The following is a 6,560-nucleotide window of genomic DNA, read 5'->3' on the forward strand; positions in this document are numbered from 1 at the left end:
AACCTTCTATTTGAACAATATGGCTCTAGTATGTATGGGAATTGTAAATGAGGCTACTCTACAAATGAAAATATATTTGTAAATATCTATTAAAACATGAACAAAGGATTAATGGGAATATATGTATGTGGAAATATGTGGCTTATATGGGATTTTATCATGTCCATATATGTAATTTTATGTGTAGATGGTGGAATGTATTTTTATATATGTGTAATTTAACAATATACAGTATCCTGCAATGCATTAATAAAATTACATATATGGAAAGGGAAATAAACTGAATTTATACTGCAGAATTGAGTCCTACTGTACCCTAAGGTACCTTCACGGGGTGCCATTGAACAGTTCACGAGAGAGTTATGCTCAGCTTTGCTTTTATGAAGCTCTGCTCCTTTGATCAGTACATTCGCGCATTTCAGTCTGGTTCATACTTTTGCAGAAGTTAGGTTCCACAAAATACGGCAGGAGCTCTAAACCTTCCCGAAAGAAAACGTCTTTGCACTGAACACACACTCCAAGTTGAATAAAGCTCCTATGCCTTCACCACTCAAATTTGAGAACCTTTGGATTAGCTTCCACGGTGCGCTAATTTACACCACTTTAAATCAATTAAACGCTCGCCTCCCGCCATCACTGTCGGGAGCGGTTATGTAAATTCAGAGGCACAAATCACTCACTGCCGTCCTGGTTTCCTGTGTTTTCCGTGAGCTGTCATGTCTCATTAGACATCACAAGGGTGCTTCTGGGTTGGAGCATCTTAAAAAGACAGATAGGACTGTCACAGAGAGCTACAGTCCCTGCGAGAACCCCGGAGCACAATTGAGTTATACCACAGATGTCATTTTATACATTCTTAAACATGGCTCAAAATATAAAGAATAGAAACCCTCAGAGGAATTTATTTTGTCCTAACTTTTCCTCTCGAATTCAGTTTTAATATTGATACCTAAAGGCTGAATTGGCCAACTGGTCTTTTATTTCAAATGTACTTTTACTGGAGGTAAACGTACTATTCTGCATCCTCACTTCGACTCTTTATTGCAACTAATGACGTTAGTGTTACACAATTCTACTGTATGGTGAGGCCAGTAATAAATATGCATGCCAATTTCAAGGGAAGTACAATCTTAAATTCATCTCTCTCTTTTTTTTCTTCTAATTTCAAATAAATTTGGGGACAAATGTGGGGCTGAATAAGTCCAATTTCGACCCTAATAATGTCTAATTGTCTGCGACCGCAGCCACGTACATGCACAAACCCGATTTCTGGGAGACTGTAGACACCCGCAGTTCTCCTCCCAAACACATTGTGTCACCAGCTGCTTCTTTCACTTCATAGACTACAGCTGAGCATGCATGCGGTGGAGCTGGTGGAGCATTCATACGTAGCTTTGATATGTAGTCCGCAGCCATCTGGTGAAACAGGGCTCACTATTCCACTGAACCCTCCAATACCCTGATGAAGCACGACCCACTATCTGACTGAACCCTCCAATACCCTGATGAAACAGGGCCCACTATCTGACTGAACCCTCCAATACCCTGATGAAACAGGGCCCACTATCTGACTGAACCCTCCAATACCCTGATGAAACAGGGCCCACTATCTGACTGAACCCTCCAATACCCTGATGAAACAGGGCCTGCTATCCGACTGAACCCTTCAATACCCTGATGAAACAGGGCCTGTTATTCGAATGAACCCTCCAATAACCTGATGAAACAGGGCCCATTATCTGACTGAACCCTCCAATACCCTGATGAAACAGGGCCTGCTATCTGACTGAACCCTCCAATACCCTGATGAAACACGGCCCTCTATCCGACTGAACCCTCCAATACCCTGGGTGAAGCAATTGCCAATTTTATGTTGCCCCATGGAGCTACCAGCCGGAGTTGGCACAAGTACGGGCCAGATTGAATCTGAGGGGCTCATCCATCCACCACAGTGTGATCTACCAGCAGCCCTGACACACATGACAGTAAAACTATTTAAAATGGCAACAATTCAACACCAAAATAACAAATCCTGAACTTTGTGAAAGTTAATTTCTTATTTGATGTTTCATTGTCATATGTGAGTGCAATGCCTACTTGAGTTCAACAAAAAATACTTTTGAATAAGGCTCACACTGACAGAAAATGCAAAGTCTACTTCAATCAAAAAGCTCCTGCCCAACTGAAGAGTCTGTAATTTAATTCAGTTATAAAGTATTCCATTTTCACATTTAGGTCACAGCAAATGACAACAGCCTATGTGTTGAAAGAACAATGGTAACCTGAATGGTAAAATAAAATACAAATGATTTCTGCAACTCATTACAGTGGGAAGAAATTGATCGTGTTGCTTCATGTGCAAGAGAAATGTTATTGAAATGCAAATGTGCGGCTTCAGCTTTTGGGCTGTGACACATCGTGTGCGTTCAGACATCAGCTCTGTCAAATTGAGTTCTGATGATATATCCCTCCAGGGTATCAACAAACAAAAAAATAAAATAAAAAAACTCTTAGCAAAGAGCGTTTTGAAGGATGAAAGTGACAGCCATGTCTGACTATTGTAGCTGTCAGCGCTGTGGGCCCAAAGAGACGTCAGATGTATTTATCATATCACCACCACAGTAGTCTCAACAGTTGTATTTTGCTCAATACACCTCCGAAATAGGAGGTCCTATTTTTAGAAGTACATACTGTATGTCAGGGGCGTTCTAATGAAATGAAAAATGTAATCAGTTGTATTTGTGCAGACGTGTGTAGCATGTATTCCGCAGAAGTGTAAAAAGAGTGAATGGTTTGTGGCCTACTGGGTGGCACATCCTGTTCTCACCTTGGGCTCCAGTGTAAAGATCACCCCATCGTAACAGCACTGAATCCTGGCTGTGCCACTGCGGGTGGGGGGTTGTCCTAGTCTCATCCAGCACGGGCGACTCAGCCACATGCAGTTCACCTGAGGCCGCTCTGTGTGAAGTGTACTCTTCCAGGGAACAGCCAGGGAAGGACCATACAGCTCAGTGACTGGGCCAGGGACTGAACATTACATTACATTATTGGCATTTGGCAGACGCTCTTATCCAGAGCGACGTACAACAAAGTGAACAGGAGTGATGGCTGCCAACATGGATGAGAGGGCCTGCTAGCCTGCACTCTCCACAACTGACAGAGACTGTGACTCTAAGAACAGGCTTAAAAAATATATTTGAAATCTCCAAGAGTTCATTTCACTCTGAAAGAGTGTATTTGATCCCTCAGTGATCAATCTTTATAAGAGTTGTGGTTTGGACACTCAATATGTACCTTTTTTGTTTTTAAGGAAGAAATGACACACACAACTTTGAGTACAAGGAAATATTTTTGAAAATAATTCTTATTCCCCTTTTCTCCTCCAATTTGGAAAGCACAATCATAATTATGGGACCAGATCATCATTTGAATGTGAATAATCCACATGCTGGCATATGAAATTCATTACATGTGTGCAGTCAGCTGTTACATTTCACCCACTGCGTAGTCACTGCTGCAGGCAGATCACTGGCACTAATAAAAACTCTTTAGAGAACAATGTGTTGCAAATGGAAAGTTGCAGATATCTTTCTCCAGCGATACGTTATGAAATGGTATGTTTTTGCAATACTCAGGGGTGCTAAGTAGGTAAAAAAGGAAACCTTGCACTGATGCGCTGACTGCTGCAGTAATCTCATTCTGCTGTATGTAAACAGCACAGCCTTGCCACTTTCCTTTTAGACATTTGTAACACAGTTATGTGTTTTTTTACTGTTTTTTACTTCTTAGAGCACTAATTCCTTGAAGAAAAAACATGCATTTAGGACAAAGATATAGCCTTATTACCATCAATACAGTAAAGTTAAGGTCAATGAGTAAAATACCCTAGAAATATAAGTAACCTCAACATTAATCTTCAAAGGCCTTTAAATCTGTACTACAGATTTTTTTATCAATATTATATCAACATTTTAGGAGACGAGATAAACATTACTGTGACAATGTTTTCATCAAGAGTTCAGGTTGAGCTGCTCTCAGTGCTACAATGATCATTTTCGACTACAGTACATCAAAAACTCAAGCTGACGGCTGAAATTAGCTGAGTGCTTACCCAGTGGTAACCATTCCTGCAAACAAATACATGCTGGTATGTGTTGTTTTAAGGATGCTAGATTGCTTTTCGGAGAGCCATCTGTGTCCAAGGACCTTTGAAAACCCACACAGTTGGAAAAATGACTCATTATGTGTCTGAAGAGATGTCACTTTGGAGAACTGGCAGTTGAAGAGACTGTTCACTATACTATTGACTAAAAGGATTAGTCAACAAGGAGACAAAATGTAGCCCATAAAATGCCATGTTTCTTTTAACATTGTATCACACTTCAGACAATTGCTAGTTTTAGCTTTCTAACCAGCTTTTACCGTTGAGTAAGTGTGGTACAAGAAAATCTGTTAGTTTTGGCTTGTGACTATTTAGAATGCCATTTATAACTGAAATAATATGTGGTCTTCACTCGTTTCATCAGCATATTCAATTTCATGGCAATGCGGATGGAGTTAGCCAAACTTTTTAAAAATGTATGTGTATTTTACTAGTTATGGATGTGATGCTTTAACTTGTGGAAGAACCGATGCACTTAGAAGCCACTTTGGATTAAAAGTGTCTGCCAAATGACTAAAATGTAAAATGTAAATTTAAAATGCTTCAGGTGTGACCTGTTATAAACATTGTTTTGTGAAATGTAGGTCCTAAGATTCCAGTCAATTGTAAAAAAAAAAAAAAAAAAAAAAAAGTATTCAGCCTCGTTTGCAAATCCAACACAGAAACAACATATAGCATCTTCTGTTCACATTATCAGATGCCATTTATCTGTTCTTGGCCAGAAAAAGTATATAGTGCATCTGGAAGCATTTTGATAAAATCTTTGTGTCCAACTTGACCTTCAGCACTCAAGCAGTCAGATCTTCCAATTGTTTATTTATTTATTATTCTTTCCCAAGGGGAAATTCAGGAGATGTGGCCAAAATACAAGAAATAAACAATTTATATGAATTAAATAAAGAAATAAAACTACAGACATTCCATTTAGAGATTCCTAAATTGCATTACTATTATTACAAATTAGAAATTAAGAATTATATTAAGGAAATGATTGTAAGAACTTCCATTCATACAGTAAATTACAAAAAAATAATTATAAAAACAATTAAACAAAACGCTGAAATACATTTTGAACAATGTTTAATCAGAAAATGAAATGCTAAAATTAAAGTGTGCTGTATCATTGACAAGGTGAGTAATTGTGGGCACAATGCTGTTGAGCGCTCTCCTCCTTTTATCATAATAATAAAAAAATGTTTTAATGAATAACATCTGTCAACAGTTTTGCAACGATTTCAACAGAGCATAACATTCCTGAACATTTTTGTTCAAATTCCTTCTAGATGTTTGCTGCCATCTTGTGGAGTACCAGACAGTGGCCGCAAATGGCAGTTATTATTATGCGACTTATACTTTCTGGCATTGTATAAGTAATGTAGCTCTTGGGCGCGCGCACCCACATACACGCACACACACAGTATAATTTGTTATATTATAATTCAGATATAATAATGCAACCTATGTCATGAAAAAAACTTTAGAGCAATTCTTCTCAATCTCAAAATATGTGTCACAAAAAGGACATTTTATACTGATTTCCATTTAACAAGAAAATCGTTGACAGGAGCACAAGGACCAGCACTTATAGTACCTTCCTGAAACAACGCAACAACTTTGTTGTTATTCTGTGACAAAAGAAAAGCTGATTTTACCTACTGAATTATTGTCAACTAAGATGCAGTACCAGTCAAGAGTTTGGATAGAATATTTTAGTTTCACCATGTCGCAATTCCAGCATGGTTTATATATAGGCCCCATTTCAATGTTTGGGACATATCAACACAAACTCTGGAAGTCATGGCATGCAAAGGATATGCAACCAAATATAAAACATGACTATTTTACTAGACATGTTAATTTGTATGAAATATTGAAATGGGGACAATGCTGCAATTATTCCATGGTGAAACCAAGATGTATAAAAATATACTTAAATAAAAGCTGAGAGACTGTACTTTGACTACATGTGAATTGTTTGATGTTTTATTTCCTGTTTGTCATCAAACATCTGATACTGTAAGTATGGCAGGTCAAGTTGCCTAATGTAATCTAATGTAATCTTTTTACATTTTGAGTCCAGAATGAATTGCATCCATATCCAACTCCCTTGGAGACACTGATACGTTAAAAGAATTGAGAAAGTCAAGTAGCCTACAAGTGAGAAGGCTAATTTAGCAATACAATATCATAAAAAAAGCCATTTTCTAAAAACAAATATTTTGTGCTTGTAAATTAAGGACCAAGCCAATAGCGGGGTATTTTTTTATTTTTTTTTACTGAACTTACATAATTGTAAGGGACGTTTTTTATGGTATAATAAACAACAATAGACATTGCAGACCACCCAGATAAAACCAACAGCCTGAACGCCACAGCGGTTGTGACGCAGACGATTCAA

Source organism: Conger conger, chromosome 15 (assembly GCF_963514075.1).
Source record: "Conger conger chromosome 15, fConCon1.1, whole genome shotgun sequence".
Taxonomy (NCBI): domain Eukaryota; kingdom Metazoa; phylum Chordata; class Actinopteri; order Anguilliformes; family Congridae; genus Conger; species Conger conger.